The following is a 21830-nucleotide window of genomic DNA, read 5'->3' on the forward strand; positions in this document are numbered from 1 at the left end:
CCTGCATTTGATTTTTATCATTTCCTATTGCTTCCTTTCATATATGATATTCGTTCTTGAAAAAAAGAAAATGTATGTAAGATCCAAACGTTACGAATATTAGCTGTGTAAATGACTATGTAAGTATTTTGTCGATTTGTTGATTTGTATTGATTTTGAAATGCAGAAATAAAAACTGAACTGAACTGAACTGAACTGAAAAACAAATGTTATTTCTCGTGGCTTCTGCAGAAGCAAGGTTTCGTTACTCTTTGAAGTAAGATTCCTTTTGCATTTAAATGTCAAATTTACTAGCAGCTTGATAAGGCTACGGTCACACCCCCCCCCCCCCAAATTAGCCTCCTCAGCGAATGGTCGGCGAGTTTTTAGCCAATTTCGGTTGGACAACGACCGTTGATCGACCAGTGACCGACCAGGCACCACTGATTTTTAGGGCATCGGTCGGTCACTGCTAAAGCTTTAACGCGGAGTTAAAATTTCAGCGGCGGCCGACCAGCTTTCACTAGCTGCCCAAAATACGCTAGATGTCGGAGCGGCGACCGCCCAGGCACTGACCTAATCGAGCGGTCGTCGCCGAGCGATTTAGGGAACAAAAATAATAGAGACAAAAATGTCAAAAGTACTGAAGAAAACCAAAGGAATACTTCGGGAAGAGAAGCCAGGGCAATGTGGAAGAAATAGGGGGAGGGATAGAGGTAAGGAAACCCCACCAACATCTCAGCATCTCAACATATCGGCAACCAACACAAGGGACATGGAAGACAGGGACAACCACTTTGGGTCGCCGTTCTAAGGCTGCGGTCACAACTCTGAAACTCAACGTCTGGAATACGTTGGCATTAATTGTAATTCCCACACTTTGAGCCGCTTTTAAGATGTATGGAAAAATGAATTAATGCTAGCATTTTCACTTGACCTTTGACCCTATGAAAAAAAAAGATGAACAATTTAATTTCGTTCATTTTGATGATTTTTCAGATGAACCAAAATCAAGTACTGAGAATTATCAATGAATTCAATGACATATTTTTGCATGTTATAGGTAATTTTAGTTTGTTACACATTAATTTTAAAAGTTTAAAACGAAATTTTGAGTATCTACTAAACCTTGTTACTCAGTAGGCCTCAATCACTGTGAAGTCATAGTTTTCAGTCATTGGTATAATGGAACTTGGTTACATGCTGACTCTCCTCCGCTCTTCAATTAATTATCATATGATCAGAGCCGACCGAAAAGGAAAAAGAGGAGGAGGGGTTGCAGTCTATGATGCAGATCATTTGCAGTTTACTGAACGTCATAGTATTTGAAGAAGGTGAGATGTTATTTATTGAGCTGAATAATTCTTGAAGTAAAAATGCAATTATTGGAATATTATATATGCCACCGAATACAAAATTTGAGCGATTTGCAGAAATTTTGAAATGTGTTTGGGTAAGCTCTGTGATAAAAAAACTGCAAATTTATTTTATGAGTGATTACAATATGTTCTTATTGATAGGAACAATTCTGACTGATTTATCATTTGACGTATGCATATGGATTTTGTTCTCATATGAATAAATCTACCAGAGTTTATGTGAATTCTGCAACTTTAATAGATAATAGTTTTTCCAATATTGACAGTAAAGTGATAATTTTGCAGGTTAAATGTCTTCAGATATTCCCATATTCATTATTCACAAGGTGAACACATCTCATTTCAAATAACATTTAATGTATCGTAAAGAAACTCAGAGGGATATTCGATTATATATTTAAACAAGATTTAGTTTTAGAAGATTGGAATGATGTGTTCAATGAAAATAATGTGAATATTGTTTATGACAAATGTTATCATAGGCTTCAGACATATCGTGGAAAAAAAAAGATCCATTAGTGTGACCAGGAGATAATTCCAGAAAATCTAAGGAGCCATGAACAACGAAAGCAATTATAAAATCAATTATAAGACGAGGAATCAGTTATATAAATCTTATTATTGAAAAATCCAACGATTGCATTGCATCAATGTTACAAAAAATAAACATCGTAACAAATTGACAAGCATAATCGTGAGTCTCGTAAGCTGTATTACTCTCAAGGGTTAGTTTCAGTTTCATTTTCAGTAAGTTCTATTTCTCCACTTTCGTATAGAATAGAAAAGTATAACAATATCAAACATATTATTCACAAGTCATGAAAACATAAACAAAAATTCACATTACAAACCAGGTGAAATAATAATATATACATTTCATTGCAAATCTTAAAGGACAAGTTCACCTTCATAAACATAAGGATTGAGAAAATGCAACAATGTTAGTAGAACACATCAGTGAAAGTTTGAGAAAAATTGGACAATCGATGCAAAAGTTATGAATTTTTTTAATTTTTGTGTTGGAACCGCTGGATGAGGAGACTACTACAGCTTGTGAGTCATATGCGTACAACAGTATAAAGAAAATGTAAAAGAAAATTCAACATATATTCACTTTTTTCGCATAATAAAAGAGCACTTGACTTGCCTCTTTCTAAAGGCAGGGGGAATAATATTACCCATAACATTTGTCGGTAAGGAGTCAGGGGAATGTGTACTTTTTTCAAAAGATGGAATTTTGTGAAATTCTCTTTATATTTTCCTTAAATTGTTGTACGCATGTGACATCTAAGTTATTCATACACTGCAGTAGTCTTCTCATCCAGCGGGTACTGCACAAAAACTTCAAAAATTCATAACTATTGAACGGATTGTCTGATTTTCCTCAAACTTTCAATGATATGTTCTACTAATATTGCTTCATTCTCTCAATCCTTATGTTTATGAAGGTGAACTTGTCCTTTAAAGTATTCAGGTGGGGAAGATCGTTATCAATAAGCAAATCGCTTGACTTGGACAACGGCCTCTGAACATTATACCGTGCAATAATATTCTAACTATACTTTATAGCCAATTCTTTAGCCATAGTATCTTTTAATTCTACATAGCGCCACCTGATCGTGTGATCAAAGACATTTTTAGAAATGAACCAGATCCCCTGCCTAATGACGAGCTTACTTTGCATGATTATAGAATTGACCTTGTGTAACCAATTGTGCTGCATCATTCAATTTGTTTTTCAGTGATATTGGTCCAAAATTATCAAGTAAAATCCAAAATACGGATCACTTGCATTTCTCCGATTTTCTCTTAGAACCACCAGAAGAGTCTTTTTTTGTAACTCCTATCAAACGGTTCCTGCTGAAATCATTAATAAATCATTGCTCCTGCTTTAAACTCGAGTAAATCTCAAGGTGTTAGAATAAGTTCTTAACCCACGTAAGCAAGGTCTAGAAATGCAAATGCTAAAATAATTTCTTAAGAGACATAAAAATTTTGTTCTTAAATAGCTGTCTGTCTTGATAAAAAAAGTTGCCTACTTAACTTTACTGTTTGAACAGGTTTTCCCTCTAAGTTTGTGTATGGCTAAAGCAATAGAAGATCAAGCAACCATGTAAAACATCTCCTGCAATTTTAAATGGAAAATGACTAAAATGTCATGACACTCTTACCAACGTTGTCCTCATTCTGTTCTACAGCAAATCAAATTTATCACCACAGACACGGGATTCCAGTGAGTCCCGTGGGGTTCATCGTTCCTGATCATAAGAGTACTGTGCGAATGATGTAGGTAGCATAGTTTAGAGCACAACTCCAGTATGGTAATTGCTGTGAGTATTATGATTGAATTTATAGGATTATAGGGTTTAGGATTAGGGTTATGGTTAGCCTATTAAAAATCGAGATCAACGTTACCCTAACTCTAACCCGATAACCCTAACCCTAACCCTGACCTTACTGACCATAACCCTAACCCTAAACCATAATCCTGAATCCACCATAAATCTTATCATTAATTTATCTATGAGTACCTTACTGGAGTTGTGCTCCAAACGAGGCAATCAGTGATCTGTGTATCTATGGTTGGTCTGATTCCCCTCGTGTCAGTTGCCTACTCGTCACCAGGCAGTCACTGTATAAGCTTGGGAGAAAGTGTTGTTAGTGTACCACGATCATTGATGGTCTGATTGTACCGCGTGCCGGTCTTGCCGTTCCGGTGTCAAGATGTTGAAACGAGAGTGGTATCTCTGCTATTGGGGACGTCTATGGAACGCCATTAAGGAAACAATAAAAAATTCATTTAACTCCAGCCAATATTCATTTCACTTTTAACAAATACATTTCACTCTCAAACATTGATTTTACTTTTTATAAAAATACATTTCACTTTTCACAATAATACATTTCACTTTTAAATTAAAATTCATTTCACTTTTCACAAAAATACATTTCACATTTGCATTAAACTTCATCTCACTTTTCACAAAAATACATTTCACTTTTGAATTAAAATTCATTTCACTTTTCACAAAAATACATTTCACTTTTACATAAAGATTCATTTCATTTTTCATAAAAATACATTTCACTTTTAGATACAAATTCATTTCACTCTTCACAAAAATACATTTCACTTTGGCGTACCATATCACTCAGACGAAACCATTTCACTGCGCTAAAACCGTTTCACTCTGATAAAACCATTTCACTCTGATAAAAAAAAAATACGTTCCTCTTTTTTCCCGGCCAAAAGGTGGCGCCAGTCTGAGAGGAGTCACAGTGCCATGGCACTTTGTTTGTTAGCACTGAGCTGAGGTGAGTAGCCGGCCAGCTGGCCGGCTGGATGCATGCAGTACCTAGATTTACTGAGTAGCCAGTCAGTCGGCAAGGCCGAAAAACCCGTCTAGAATATCCAAGTCCTCGCACGCGAGTTGACCCCGCAAGTCATAGAGAGCGCGATTGGAGAATCGTTTTGAAATGCTCATATCTTGGTCACTGAATTACGTTTTCACATGATTTTTCTTTTATTTGATAGGTAAAGGTTAAAACCTGGATGCTATCTTGTTGATTTTTCCAAGAACGACATGAAAGATTATCAACTTCGTGGCTAACTAATTGCAAATGTTCCGGAAATAATGGATTCAGATCGATATTCTTCTAAAATTCTCCTAAAAGTCTTCTTTTTCATCGTGGGGCACCAACAAAAGTTATATTATGTAAAAGGAAATTTATTCAGTTTAAGATGATACCTAAAAGTGTAATGTGATGATTTGTAGATGGGTCAGCAGCCAGCTGATATCATAGGGATGTCATTCCTTTTTTTCTCGGCACGAAATCGCGAAGTACTGTACTGTCCCACATATAGAAATTGACGTGTGTCCTCGATGCCTTTGTACGTGTGTGTTACTGTATGAGCGACCCCAGCGTAAATACACGTGGTCAGTTTCGAGCGTCTAGCTGTGATATACTGTACTTGTGTCTGTCATTAGACATTACGTACTAATAGTCTACAGCCTCTTGCTGGGCCTCTCTCTCTCTCTCTCTCTCTCCCTCTCTTTTTTTTTTTGATTATATGTGTTGTTCTTGTTATTCATAATACAATGTATGTTTGTTTTGTTTGCTTTGTCCACCCTTCTGATTTCGTCAACAGGAAGTGTCTGATTCTCAGTTTCATTCTGCCATCAATCACATCACTCTCTCTCAATTCAAAGCATCCTAAGCATCCACTCAAATACATTATAACCACTACTTATACCGTTCACTCCGCTAAAGTGAACACAGTTACATTATATCGAAATTTCGCTTACATTATCCACTTTTTTTTTACATGCTTGATTATAAAATTTTGATATAACAAAAGAACGCTGTTGATCCCAAGGACTTCACTACATTACTTCACTCTATTACTATAGGCCTACCTAACTAGGCAAAGAAATTTACATACATTATTGCACGTGCCATTCTCATCAATTAATAAAATACCCTTTTTTCATTAATAACAACAGAGAAAGGAGCACAATCCACAAGTTTTTTTCTTTATAAATGTATATACATCTCCATATATATATATATATATATATTCATTTATTTATTACATGTAAGTGTTGAAAGAACTACATTGCAGTTAAGTTTCAAGGTATCCACCAATCTTCATGACAATGTAACACACACATAACAAAAAAAATAATACCTAAAGTAAGAGCTGCATAAGCAGTCTACAGTTTTATCTACTCTTTAGCAGTATAGTCAAATGCAGTTTTAGATAATTTTTTTTATTTATAACTCATTTATTTATTCATCCATTTATTAATTATTTTCAATTTATTTTTTGGTGGTGGTATTGGACTCAGTCTCCAGCCAAGTGGCATGTAAGAGACCTACGAAAGGTACAACTGTCAGCGGACTTATGAGTACATGTAGGAACGCGAGTAGGATCAGTCTGTCTTGACTACAACAGTGATGTACAGTGAACATTTCAACAAAAAAAAATCTTCTGGTGAAGCTCAGTAATAAGACAAGAGCAAATGAATGTACCAGGTAGTTTGAACAATTGCAGAGCTACATTGTATTGAGCAGATCTGTACAAATAATTTGCGGGCAAATTTTGACACTGGCAATAAACAAACTATACTGATACCGATGTTGCACAAACATGAAACAGCTGTGAATATTGCTTGAATGTTTTGTAAGTGAATAAAATCAAGCAAGAATACCACAAATGTTTTGAGGCAATACTCTGTAAATTACATGCCATCTACACTTTTGGCAAGGTTTCACTCAAATGATACATACACAGAGATAACTTCATTAATAGTTCAAACTGCATGAATGTTTGAGGGTGTACAAATGCCCTTGAGTACTCTGAAGGCAGGTACACATACGTGTATCTACTATAGTATTCACATCGCCAAGGTTTCACACACATGAATAGAGGGTGACAGTAAACTGGCAGCTGCAAGAGCAATTTGAGGGTGTACATGTATACAGCTGTACATATGAAGTGTACTTATGGAAACAAAATCAAACATGTACAAAATATAATAAACTGCATCGACAGTCCAAACAGCAGAGAATGTTTTGAAGGTGTACATATGCCCTTAAATACTTTGAAGGCAAGTACACTGTATCTATTGGTCACACTGCCAATGTTTCAAACACATGAACTGGCAGCTGCATCAACAATTCAGAAGTGTACATACTACATATGAAGCAGGGGCGGATCCAGGAATTCCGTAAAGAGGGGACGCGTTTACAAAATTAAAGGGGGGCGCATGCACCCCTCCCCCATTTTTTTCTTTTAATTTCTTTTGTTTAAACAAAAAAATAAAGGGGGGCGTGCGCCAGTTGCGGTCCTAACTGGATCCGCCACTGTATGAAGTACACTTTATACTGGAAACTAAACAGATAAAAAATTTAAAGTAACTTTAAAACATCAATATTACTGGAAATCGAAGCAGACAGATTAGATTTGGCCTTATAGCATCTTGCAAAACATCTATGTGAAGAAATCTTTCATTCCCAACTTTAGCATTGACTGTATATAATCTTATCTGAAATGTCAAAAGGCAAACTACAGGTAATCATCCCGACATCTCTGTCAACTGAATACACATGTATCAGTACATGTACACAAGCAGTATCATACACATTTAAAATATCTGTGTGTCACTCTCTTCATGGTTATGACTGAGTGAATGATACAAATGTGTATTTGAACCCCTTACCAGTAACAACACTCGACAACCCTGGGGTAGACTACAGGCCAACATGAAACCCCCCAGGTGTTATAAAAATCTGCTCATCTTACCTTTCACAAGGTCCACAATTTTTCTTATAGGTACCGTATCTAATAAGAGCATGCCCGTTCAATGCGAACATGTTCAAAATTTTGGTTGATTTGGGGGAAGTACTAATGTAATGTATCATCTATCTAACTGTTGTGTCAAAATCTTCATCTTCCTTATCCCTTCTTGACCGTTCAACTCCTTTTGGTGACATACCTTGTGTATCTTCCTGATCGAACAGAATTCTTACATCTTTGAAACCTCTTCTGAAATGGGTCACAACCAAAATATTAGCAATAAAACATGCATACATGTACTAACTAAACCTCTTATAGTGCTTCAGTGATGATGTACAAATTAAATTCATACCTTCAGCAACAAGACATGCCCCCTGTCGAGTAATGGCTGTACGTCCAGATACTACTTCATACTGTACAATGTACTTGCTTCCATAACATTTATCAAGAATATCATGAAGGATAATATTTAGTTTAATCAGGGCTCATAACTCTGCCATCTGCACAGTCTCCAAAGTAATTTATATGCACATAATCTAACATTATACTATCTTGCATAGTTCCACACATTGATGTATCTGTAATGGTCGAACTTCACATTTACTACAACAACCGTGCTTTTCAAAGAATATACATGTAAATCCTCCTTACTAAATATGTTACCGTAAAGATATGTTACCGTAAAGATGAATGAAGTTGATATACAGTAACATACTTTAATATGTTACAATTGTATATCAACTTCATTCTTCCTATTGTATCATATCACATATTTAGCACCTTTCTGAGGTAGGTTATCATGATCACATACTGCTCTAGGTTTTTCAATGAAATGAAAAAGTTGACAGGTGTACTAATCAGTTGTTTCTATTCTTGTGAGGAAGTCACTCAGCGCTTGCAAAACAGCAGTGCTCTCCTGGATAAAAATCTGTCAGCGATTGAATGGTACGTGTGCATCCAAGAAAACAAAATACACTATAGAACTGACAGTGTAAATCTTCTCGTTTATGTCATGCAGATTTTCCTGGAGGCCACAGAGAAGAGAATCACCTTAAATATGCATGTTCCATCGGTGTGATGTCAGGTACTGGGGATACCTACATATACAATGTGACACAAATAGAGAAAGGATTAGAAAATGCATAACAACTTTTCCAGATATTACTCCAAATTAATCATAGATGATATTATAAACCATTATTCACAATAACATGTCCGAAAACATAATGTTGGAGTAAACCCCAATTCAAGCAGAGAGAAATTACAGACATGCACTGTACTATAGTAAACATATGAAGAGCCTGTTCGCAAAAACCGATAAGTCCATTTTTGAAGATTTTCAAGTACAGTCTCTGTCATAAAGTACAAAATAACACCTTTTAAATGAGATATTGGTCACTACATATAAAAGGGCATTTTTGAAGTTATGGTCAAAAGCAGCAAAAATTTTCTTAGTATTCTCTTTATTTTTCCTGACCTTTAATCGCAAATATCTCCATTTGGCAAATATGGACTTATCGGTTTTTGCGAACAAACTCTTCATATTATTCTGAGAATAATTGCATTCATTCAGACATCCTCGTAAACTTTATTGTTACAATTGTAGATGCGGAAGACTAATAATACATCTCTATATTTACTGACAACTTGTATACCAACTTGAAAAATTCAAATAGCCTGGTACTCTATTAGTGTTAACATTGCAGCCGGGTGAACTCTTAAACATGTCATGAAAATTATGTTTACATCAAATACTAGAATCGCTCTTGTGCCTTCTTTCTCCATGCAAAAGAAAAAACTAATAATAATAATAATATTGAATCTATACTGTTCTTGTTTGTATTAAGTGATGAGTAAATAATATAAAAATTAACTACTGTTGTGCGGCGCGCTGCAACCGAAACGCTGCTGTGATGGTCCGTATAAATTACTTGGTCGCGACGCCTCGCACAACATGGTAAATTAGATAAATGTACTTAAATCACTTCTAGAAAGTGAGGTAAGGTATACATAGCTTACCTTGCTTGTTAATCCTGCGTTATCGCAGGACCACCGGAGAGACAGGTAGGCGCGGATGCCAGGTAGTAGTCCCTGGCTGGCATACGCTGGTATACGCTGTGTCTCTGGTCGCTGGTCGCTGTGTCGCTGGTATACGCTGGTTCCTTGGTTCGCTGTTTCTGGTTCCTTTACTTGTTCCTTGTCTCTCTCGTCTTCAGACCTTGGTCTCCCTTATATAAGGAGGCACAGGTTGAAGAAGCCCGCGCCGACAGCCGCCCTCAACGGGGGACAGGCCGCCCGCGCCGGGCCCGTGCGGGGACCGGCACGCGCCGCACGCCCCATGTGTGTGTGTGGGCGCGCGCACGCGGCGTGCGTGCCACGCACCGGCGCACCGGTCATCGGAACCCCGATCATCGCCCCGCACAGCACAATTGCCGGTTTTAAGCCAGGCACACTGCGCTGCACGGGCGAACATAATATAAACATATTCTGTATATATCCCTATGTTGCCTTATGCAACACTACTAAGAGATGAAGACTAAGACCCTGTTTATTCTTCTTCTTCTTCTTCTATAATCTTCAAAGGGCTATAAAATGCAGCCTATCACAAAGGATATTATAGACAGCATACACATTGTACACTGTACAATTTTTGTGAATAGGTTGTAAATTCAAATTTACAAATTGCCATCGCCACATACAATTGTAGGCCTACCGCCACCGGCCTACACTGACTCACTGTACACAACACACGATATCACGAAGTTCCAATTGAGCGAATGAACAACGCTGATTTCAATATATGGGACTGACCCTGCACCTCCGCAGAGATCGTTAACAACGGTGCATTTACGGTCCGAAAAAGTCCCCTTCCGCACTAGATGCGATCACGTGACCTTCCGGAGGACTAGAATACATTATTTGGCCTCTAAAAATGCAATCTTCAGGCCTAATTTTTAACAAGTTATGCTTCTACGGCACCGTCGATCTTGGTATCTGCGTAAAGCACGAAGTATTGCCGACCTCATGAACAAAAAGTCACATCAATCCCCTTTTTAGATGGGTCAGCAGCCAGCTATAAACACGGGAATGTTTTGAAAGAGGAAAAATACTATGTCAACTTCGAGATACTATTTAAACGGCAAAAAATACTCATTTTGAACAGGAAAAAATAGCATGTCGATCACAAGAAGTCAGACATCAAACTTACCGCACAACATCGCTGTTGAAAAGCGTTGTAAAACACACGTTATTCAGCAAGTCAGGCGTAGATTCAATTCTCGATGTAGTATGCATATAACGGCACGAGCGTGCATGTGAGTGAGGCCGAGGCGAGGACCGTCGACTGCTAGCTCGCCTCGCGTCGCTTCCGCGCCAGCGTAGCGCGCTAAATCTAGGTACTGCATAGCCAGCCGGCCAGGTGGCCGGCCACTCACCTCAGCTCAGTGCTAACAAAGTGCCGTGGCGCTGTGACTCCTCTCAGACTGGCGCCACCTTTTGGCCGGGAAAAAGAGGAACGTATTTTTTTTTTATCGGAGTGAAATGGTTTTAGCGCAGTGAAATGGTTTCGTCTGAGTGATATGGTACGCCAAAGTGAAATGTATTTTTGTGAAGAGTGAAATGAATTTGTATTTAAAAGTGAAATGTATTTTTGTGAAAAGTGAAATGAATCTTTATGTAAAAGTGAAATGTATTTTTGTGAAAAGTGAAATGAATCTTTATGTAAAAGTGAAATGTATTTTTGTGAAAAGTGAAATGAATTTTAATTCAAAAGTGAAATGTATTTTTGTGAAAAGTGAGATGAAGTTTAATTCAAAAGTGAAATGTATTTTTGTGAAAAGTGAAATGAATTTTAATTTAAAAGTGAAATGTATTATTGTGAAAAGTGAAATGTATTTTTATAAAAAGTAAAATCAATGTTTGTGAGTGAAATGTATTTGTTAAAAGTGAAATGAATATTGGCTGGAGTGAAATTAATTTTGTATTGTTTCCTTAATGGCGTTCCATAGACGTCCGCAAACGAACATATATTATTTCAGTTAAAAACCATATCAATTTTCTAATTTTACGAGCACGTAGCAGCTTAAAACAGGCATGTGAAAGTGTCCAAAATGCAAGAATTTTGTGACTACAATGGTGGACTGAAGCATGGATTCTCTCATAACGAAAGATTGTTGCCAAAGCTAGGAAATTTTAACCTATAGTTCACATACAGCCAACTTTTGTTTTTGTTACGAGGAATGGTTCCCGTCTATAACGACAGTAGGCCTAATGATGATAACACAGCAATGATCATGATGACGATGTTAATGATATCGATGATAATTATGCCTATGAAAACAGTAATCATTATCTATATCGTCATCACTGTCACTATTTAGAATCACCGTCATCACTATCAACATTAGGCCTAATTGTCATTATCAGTGGCGTACCGTGGGTCAGGACATTGGGGGGGGGGGGGCACCTCGTGGAAAAGTAATCTTGAGAGTGTGTATGCTTGTATTATACGTGTGTTTTCGGGCTTTCTGCAGTGAAATTAAGAACATGTAAAACATGATATATTCGCCGCATGAAATTTTCGCGAATTGGAGCTGACAGCCTTTTTCGCGGCATGAAATTTTCGCGAATTGCCACTGGCGTTCAATGCATGTAGTGTAGACAAAAACTTTCGCGTGCATTTTAATTTCGCGAATTTTGGCGCTCGCGAAATTCGCGAAATTAAAATGCACGCGAAAATTTCTCGTTTTACAGAGTATGACATATTGCGTTAATTAGCTGAATATGCTAATGAGACTAATAAAAATGTTTGTTCAAGGTTGCCAAGATACCAAGCAAGCTCAGATAATTTCAGTACCCGTCTTAAGAATGAACCAACCACAACACCAACAAAACCTGATGGGCTTTACAGCATTTTCAGGTCATATCAATGGTATATATTACCATATACTTCACTATCAACATATGCGTATGCAAATACGCTCATTATGGTAATTACGGTATTTAAGGCTCTTACATAATTTGAAATTGAAAATTAATGTTATGAATGGGTTCCTCGATCGATATAGAAAATCCTTAAAAAGTTTTATTTCCCATGTTTTCTGGTTCTCTGCATCAAAATTAGCAATATATTACATATTTTATATATGGTAATTCGTAATTATGCTAATTAGGCTAATAAAACAAGTTGCCCTAGGTTGCCCAGGTGGCAACCAAGCTAAATTTACTCCAATACCCTTTTAGAACACGAATCAACAAGAAAACCTTGTACATGTACCTAAAAACTTTTCCAGGTCTAGAAAGTTTCTACTCGACTATAACAAGTTGATCTAGCTAGTATTAGTAATGTCTTGTACAAAAACAAATGCACCCCCACCCCCCCCCCCCCCCCTTTCGCCTTCAGTGCATAACGTGCGCTTTTCTACAGTGTACGTTCTTTGCTTTGACGTTTTACTAGTACATGTATTTGATGAACCGACCGCTTTTGTATAATATGTTATGGTATGCAGTCTAGTCGCGATCGATCGCGAAAGCGAATGGTCACGTCACTCTTTTGGGAAACGGCGACCTTCTGCTCTGGCACCTAGCACCTGCAAGTGAAAACTCGTACTCAATGCGAGACTGGTGATCACGCGGGGTCGTAGGAGTTACGTAAGATCTGTGCCAATATTCTAGCTCTAATTACTCTTATTTTTTACTTTCTGTTTGGGAGCTGAAAGAGTTCAGGTAATTTGACGGAGAAACCTACCGACCAAAGTTTCTAACAAATTAGCGCTTAGTCCCTTATATATATTCTTGCGTATGCTTGTACAAGTAGCGTTTCCAGCGTAACGTCACTCAACTCTCTTCTGACGCATTTGACTAAATCACCGGGACCATGCACTGATCACACTGATGTGTCTTTCTATTAAAAGTGCCTTAATTGGTTCTATAGCAATTCACATAGCAAATGATTCCTGACCTCAAATACAGACTGACTGTGTTAGGGTTTATGCATTGTAATAAATTCACAATTAATTTAGATTTAGATCTACTTGCTAACTTAGCCTCACCTCGACTGTGCCTCACCTCGAGTGCCTCATCTCGGCCTAAACCTATAGTATTACTATCAGTTTTATAGTCAACCTTCGAATCCTGTATTCGACATAGTTACTAACGTAAGGCTAGTGCAGACAGAGACGAGGTGCATGAACATGCATGAGGGCTTTGAATTTTTGAATTTTACATGTATGTTAGATTTTTATTTTAACACGTAACGTTAGTCGTTAGGTATCTACTGCACTGTGAAATACGAATGATAATTTTAGCGTGCGTGCGTGTGTACTAGATTAAGTATCAATAATCATGCTGCACTCCTCTGATGCGATGCTCAAGAAATTATAGACATCTAACGGTTAGGGTTTAGGCCTACCTTGATTTGACCTGTTCAAATATTTCTTTGTGCATGAATGTCTACTCTTACTTTAGTGTAACCGCAGCAGCGACCCTAATACGTACCGTTACCATGTTACAGCGCCCCGCGCCGGGGTAAACTTTAGTGGAAGTTAACACATTAATACAGTTTGATACATTTTGATAAAGTTCTCGATTCTAACCTAGCAATTACTGTATGCAGGTTATGAATAGATGATGCAATAGTATGTATTGATCAAAAATAATTCATTTGCACTTAAAAACACACGAGTTCTCAATGTTATGAACTTATTACCTCACATTTGTTTGTTTGTTATTTCTGTTTGCGAATAACTCAAAAAGAAACTCAAAAGAAAACTTGTATAGCAGGAAGTTAATGACACATGGAACAGGTAAAAAAAAAAAGATTATAGTCATCCAGGAATGACGAATTTTTGAAGGATTTTTTATCTTTTGGCAAATATGGTCAATGAACTTACTGGAGTTCAAGGTGTGTGTATTTTTGAGATTTGGATGTGCAATGAGCGCATGCTGCACTCTGCTTGAGGTGCTTGGCAGCACGACATGAAGGAAGCTTATGATAGTGGAATTCATATCCATGTATTCAAATCTTAACATTTGGATTGTGATTAACTCTCTCAGTCTATTTTGCATATAGATGTGAATGCTGCTGTAGGGAAATTACATGATAATATGGGTGGAAATGAACTACTGCTTGGAAGTGGTCTGCGATTTCCCAGTTTGTATCTAGTAGTTTGCTGTTTTCAGCAAACTGTATGACACTGTCTTTGTCTTCATTCATTCATCTCCATATGTGTTTATACAAGAAACTTTGTCTTGTTACAGTGTCGAGAGTGTCGGTGTTGTGATTGAGATGTGTTTGACCACACAAATGTAGTTTGCATCGAAGTCTGCATTCATTGTCTGTCGTGTGTTTGATGTATTGTGCTGAATATTTATCCCTTACATGTTGTATGTAGTGGAAGCTACACATTGATAGGTACGAATGAAATTGACTTGGCCTACTAGTACTACAAAATACCTGATGCAAATTTTTAAAAACATTTTTCTGCTATGTGCCTGCTAGGGTAAGCGTGATGTAAGTCAAAATTATTTATACTGAGTGTTGGTTTGTGCCATTTGTCATCACTTTCGCTTTATTTTTTTTAGTAGATTTTTTTTTCCATTCTGTGTTTCTATTGGAATTATAACCCTGAAAATGTCAATTTTGATACCTGTAGGTACTATGCCTGGACCTGAAAAAAATGTGGTACAGGACTCTTTCATCCGATCATATGACAAGTGACTCCTGTGGGACAGAAACTTTGGACTTAGAATCGCAAGGTCTGTTAACTTTTGACATCAGTGCGCTCAGACTTAATGGTACATTGAGCAATGTGACCGAACTGAATCTGGACTACAACAGCCTCTCAAGCCTGCCGACTGAACTGGCTGGTGCCCTGCCTTTCCTCCAAGTTCTTAGTGTGTCTGGGAACAACCTCAAGCAGTTACCCGCCTGCCTCGGTGACCTCAAGGAGCTCAGGACCTTGTCCATGAATGAGAATGATATTTCTGTGTTGCCTGCCTCTCTCTACCAGCTTCCCAAGCTTCTAGAGCTTCATCTCCTTGGTAATCAGTTCAAACACCTGCATCAGGATCTCAGCCAACTGAAGACCCTTAGTCATCTGACTCTGGAGGAGAATTAGCTGATTGACCTCCCAAGCACTTTTGAATTGAATTGAATTGAATTGAATTGATTGTTTTATTGTCCACAATGCGAATGTGGAAATGCGCCTTCCACCAGCGTTACATACAAGAGATACAAACAGATAACAATTGTTCATTGAACAACATATACGTCACAGATTACGAATAACATGAAACATAAATGTTTTGCAATACTTGTTGCAGAAAAATGAAAATAATAACCGTTATATTCATAATACATATTCCATATATCTCATTCAATTCATTCATTCAAATAAATTCGATAATCATTATACTTATTATCAAAAATTCAACTTTCAGCAGATCTTCTACTTTTAATCAACATTTTTTTTCACATCTATGCCTCAAGGCAATAATGCCTACCAAATTTAATTTCAATTGCTTCAAAACTGTGGAAGTTGTTCACTCCACTAAATTAAAAAAAAAACCCAACAACATACGGTTACCATTTCAACACTTTATCAAATACAAACACAAAAAATGTGATACATAACTGCACCTATAAATCATCATAAATACCAATTTTAAAATTGATTGCCTAAATACTATGGGAGTTATTCAATCCACAAAATTTTAATGAAATTATGATTACCATGGCAACGCTTTGTCCGACAAACACAAAAATTATGTGTTCCACATCTATATCTCAAGGCCATAGTGCCTATCAATCATTCTATATTGTATCATTCCATGACAAATTGCTTCAAAACTGTGGAAGTTGTTCACTCTACAAGATTTCGAAGAAAGCATGCGGTTACCATGGCAACGCTTTGTCAAATACAAACACAAAGAGTGTCTTGCATAAATACACCTGTAAATTATCATAAGTACCAATTTTAAAATTGATTACTTAAATACTATGAAAATTATTCAATCCACAAAATTTTGGTAAAATTGTGGTTACCATGGCAACGCATTGTCCGACAAACACACACACAAAAAAAAACATGTCTTACACATCTATACCTCAATATCATCATTTACCCTAAGTTTCATTTAAATTGTTTCAAAACTGCAGAAGAATTGTTCACGACGCAAAATTTTGCAACAGACCGACCGACCGACCGACCGACCGACCGACCGACCGACCCCCTTTACACTTCGTGTGGCGGGGGTATAACAACTGTCACGGCACAATGCAACAAACGAACGAACAACGAACGAACAAACTTGGGATATTCATTCATGAACGGAATTCCCTAAGGCTGCGTTCACATAGAAGTATACTATTCGGGTATTCGGGCTCGTTTTTCGAGGGCACGCGAATAGCTTGAATCGAACGATGGGATTTCCTCACACCGGTTCACATAGGAGGACACTATTCGAAAGTACCGAATAGCTGCGAAAAGTATAGCAAAGTGGGAAATCGAGCTTGTTCGATTTTCTTGCAGCGTATACCGTCTCTCGTTTATGAAATAATGACACTTTTGGTCTGGATTTACCCTTTAGCAAAAATAAGCATGTAGACTGACATTCTGATGCAGTTTAGAAATTGTTGATAAGATTTGCTGGGATGTAGGAGGAAGAAATCCTCACCGCATGGGATGGTGAGTTGACGGTGCTGGTGATGGTGGACTCGGTGCTCGAATAGCGAATAGCGAATAGCGAATAGCGAATACTTCTATGTGAACGCAGCCTCAAGGCATGGCAATTAAACGTGTGTATGGAATTTGGCACGAATGACTGGCGAAAACGTGCACGATTGGTGCGAGGCACGCGCAGTCTGATTCGGGCACATTGAGAGGGTGTGTCTTGTCCCCAACGATCTTTTTGATTTTTGACAAAAGCCTTTGTTCAAAAATGTCTTTCATTGCAGGCAGTTCCCTGCCTATTACCCTTTGTGCCACCCGTCTTATGCGATCAATGCGATTCTGGTTCTTTTGCGTTGTGTTCCCATAGTAACAGATCAAATTGTAAATAAGCACTTTCTGGATGAGGGCCTGGTAAAATGATTTCAAGATTGGTCGGTCGACATGCAGATTATTTAACATTCTCAGACAGTAAAGCCTCTGATTTCCTTTTTTACACAATGTTGTGACATTATCAGACCAATCAAGGGTGCTCGTGAGTCTTGTCCCTAAGTATGTGTATTCCTCCACTTGTTCAAGCTCCCTACCATTTATAGCGATAGGCGTATGTTGTCCCCTTTTCTTTCGAAAGTCGAACACCACTTCCTTGGTTTTTGACGTGTTTAGACGTAGGAAGTGTGAGTCGCACCATTCAGAGGAAACCCTGACGGCTGACACGTACTCATGGGAGTTGTCATCTGTCAAAAATCCTGTGATTGTAGTATCATCAGCATATTTGATTATGGTACAGTTTTCATTGCTGCTTATACATTTGCTAATGTACAAAGAAAAACCTATTCTCGTGCTTGACTCAGCGACTCCCATCTTGACGGACTGTGGACTGTTTAACAAAAAGTTATGCGTCCACAGCACAATTTGTGGGGGTACATTCATTTCTACGAGTTGAGTTGCAAAGAGGCGCGGTTTGATTTTATCAAATGCGCTTGAAAAATCTACAGAGTTCTCACAACATTCCTATTAACGTCCAGATGCTGATATATACCATGAAGAAAGACTAAAACGGCATCATCTACTCCTCTGTTTTGGCGGTAGGCAAATTGGAGATTATCAAGATGACTGCCAGCGTGGTTCATGAGGAGTTTTAACATGAATCTTTCTAGACATTTCATAACACTGCATGTAAGAGATATCGGCCTGTAATCCGTGGACTCAGCATGTTCGCTACTTTTGGGAATAAGCACAATTGTGGAGGTTTTCCACAGGGTTGGCACCGACACCTGGTAAACAGAATTTTGGAATAGTTTTGTATAAACGTGTGAGAGCTGGTCCTTACAACATTTCAACACATTGTTACACACTATGTCCGGGCTTGGGGTTTTATGTGGTGATAAGCTACCGAACAATCTCCTCACTTCATGTTCTGCGATAGTCACTTTTGACACACCTCGAGAATCATGTAACATGGTTTGTTACATGTCTACAGCTTTCTCATTCTCATAACTGAAATCATCATCAAACCTACAATAATACACATTGAGACCTTCCACAAATTCACTTGTTTGGTCATGTATAGGCGTTTTCCTATGGTTTCTGTACCCAGTCAAATCTTGCAATGTTTTCCAGGCTAACTTTGGATCATTGTTTTGGAAACCCTTTTCAATTCTTAATCTTTGATCTTTTTGTATTCTAAGATATTCTTATTAATCTGCTTTTTCAACTTTTCCTTTACAATTTCATTGCCTTGAACCACTGCGATTTTCTTTTGATTAATAAGATTCTTCAACTCTATCGTGAACCAGGGTTTATTGTTGGGAAACACTCTCAGTGCTCTCCGTGGGATATTTAATTCAACACAAAAGTTTATGTACTCTGATATAACATCTACTTGCTCATCTAGTGACAGTCCATTGTCCAGAAATAGATTCCAATCTCTACAATCGAGACACGCGCGCAACTTCTCTGTGTTGTCATTCGTCCAAACGTAGCGTTCTTTAATGACAGGCTTGCTTCATTTTAGCTTCTGCCTATATTTCGGGATGAGGTGAACATTCTTGTGATCCGATTTACCAAGCTGATATTAGGTTTTCCTGACGTAGGCATTGTGAATGTTCCCGTAACGCAAGTCCAAGGTTGAATGACCCCTTGTTGATACTTCAATGTATTGTTCATAGTTAGGTAATTCCTCATTCAGCCGGCATTGATTGAAGTCCCCCATTATGAAGATCGGAGCATCTGGTGAGGAGTTCTCAATAACGTGTACATGGTTGGCAAGGTGACGACTCGCCGTTGTTACGTCGGCCGTCGGATGAATGTAGCACACTGTGACAAATATTTGCGGAAACTCGCGAGGAAGGTAAAATGGCCGCAAACCAACGGTTATGTATTCCACATCCGGCAGACACGTTACATCTTTCACGGACCAGTTATTACACCATTTCCTATTGATGAAAAGACACACTCCACCTCCTCTTGATTTGCCTGAATTCGATGTGTGATCTCCTCTAACAACATCAAAACTAGGGATTTCTATCACATCATCTGAAATGTTTTGATTTAACCAAGTTTCGGTGAATTCCACCAAACAAGAATCTCTGTACTCATTCATGTAGCGGGTCAGTGTATGCAATTCATCAATCTTATTTGGTGAACTGACGAGTCTGTGCGTACTGGAGGCGGGAGAAAACAATCTGGAGCATCTGCCGGAAAACTTTGGAAGGCTCACAAATTTGCGCGTGCTGAACCTCAGTAGGAACAAGCTCCTGGACTTGCCGGACAGCTTTGGAGAACTGCCTTCCTTGTGCTACGTGGACGTGTCCAGAAACTTCCTTACTGAGCTCTCTCCGCGATAGGCCGCCTCCCTGCACAAGTTCTTCGCCTTGGACGATCTCCTCAAGAAGTTCCCGCCGTGAATGGCAGAGCTGGGCGTCGTTTAAGAAATCCATCTCGGCAACAACTACATCGATGATGAGCTTCCGGAGGACTTTATCACAGTGAGTGGTGCTTGCCTGAGAAATATGGACCTTGGTGCAAATTACCTGGAACACTTGCCATCCAGCAAGGAACTCTTGAGACAGGTGCAGACCCTCCATTTTGGCAGCCACCAGATGGCCTTCCAGAATGGCAACCGCATCTCCCGCCTGCCAAATTCATTTGGGGACATGTGCAATCTCAGGTATTTGTATTACAGAGCCCCAGGGTGAAGTTATAAGAATACCAGCATACTTCGTAGAGAGATCAAGGAGGAAGCAATCATTACCCTTTTTCAGCACTGACTGTTCCAGTGTTGTTGTTTTTTTATCGTAATTTGTACCCTTTTTATTATACACTGAATTAGACAGGATTCACTGAATCGGCATACTTCTAAACTTCCATGCAGAAGCGTTACTAGTACTTTTAAGCAGAGGGCAGAACTTACATATTGAAACCACTATTTGCAGAAGAAAAAAAAAACAGCTTTAGTGCTTCATTATAGATTGACAATATGAGTAAGGGATAGAAACAACCAATATAAAATTAAGAATATTAATCAGTACAATCAATGTGAAGTATTAAAACTGTAAACAATAGTTCTATTAAAATCGTTTGTGGAATAAACCATCTACAATTATGTCTTTTAGAAAATAAGTCATTTCTCCGTACATTTGTGGCTTTATTGCAAATTTTGCGTATGGTAGGATATTTTGTGATTCAACTGAACTACACATATGCATCAAAACATTGCTCCCAATGGTAAACAGTGGCTTTAACTTGAGATACATGTAGCTCATGATGTAGCCAGTCATGGTAATTTGTTGTTGTTGTCGATGTTATCATGGTTATTGCCTGCTATCATCTGATATGTTTTTCCCCTGCCCCACTTTCTCAGACACCTCCGTTTTGACGACAGCCTCTTGCACGGCTTGCCCGACAACTTCGGAGACCTGCAGAAGCTTGGAGTACCTCGACCTCGGCCAGAACTACATCCGGGATCTGCCTGGGCTGTTCGCCCTCTTTATATCGTTGTAACATGCATGATGGCATGGACAGTAGTAGTCTTCTCATCTAGCGATGTCGGCACCAAAATTTAAAAGATTCACAACTTTTCACGGGATTGTCTGATTTTCTTCTAACTTAGCTGATGTGTTCTAATAATAATTCTCTCAGTTCACACATACCTTGGTTTCATTCTCCTCTACTTATACTAGGTGTTTCAAAAAACATTTCCCACTTTTGATCATTGATAGCTCAAAAACTATTCATCCGATAAAACTGTCATTGATATAAATAATAGCTGAATAGTGTACAATTTGGTTGGAGGTAATTTGAATGTGAAAGCATAAATCAGTTTCATTAAATCTAAGATTGATTTTGAAGTAAGATTTCAGATTTTGGTCAAATTTTAACCCTCTGTACAAAAATGAACTTTGCACAGGAACCAATGATGTGTATGTGAGTGTGTGGTGACAATGGCTCTGAACAATAGACATGCCTGAACCACCTGTTTACTAGGCGTCAGTCTCGTGC

The 21830-nt window shown here is 38.2% G+C and overlaps 1 pseudogene; it reads left to right on the top strand.

Annotated features, from left to right (window-relative positions):
- Window positions 1-15365: 15365 nt before the first annotated feature.
- Window positions 15366-21332, top strand: LOC139712090 (uncharacterized; annotated as a pseudogene).
- The last annotated feature ends 498 nt before the right edge of the window (window positions 21333-21830 follow it).

Source organism: Diadema antillarum, unplaced genomic scaffold, assembly GCF_040938485.1.
Source record: "Diadema antillarum isolate AM-2024a unplaced genomic scaffold, OU_Dant_1.0 seq00001757_RagTag, whole genome shotgun sequence".
NCBI lineage: Eukaryota > Metazoa > Echinodermata > Echinoidea > Diadematoida > Diadematidae > Diadema > Diadema antillarum.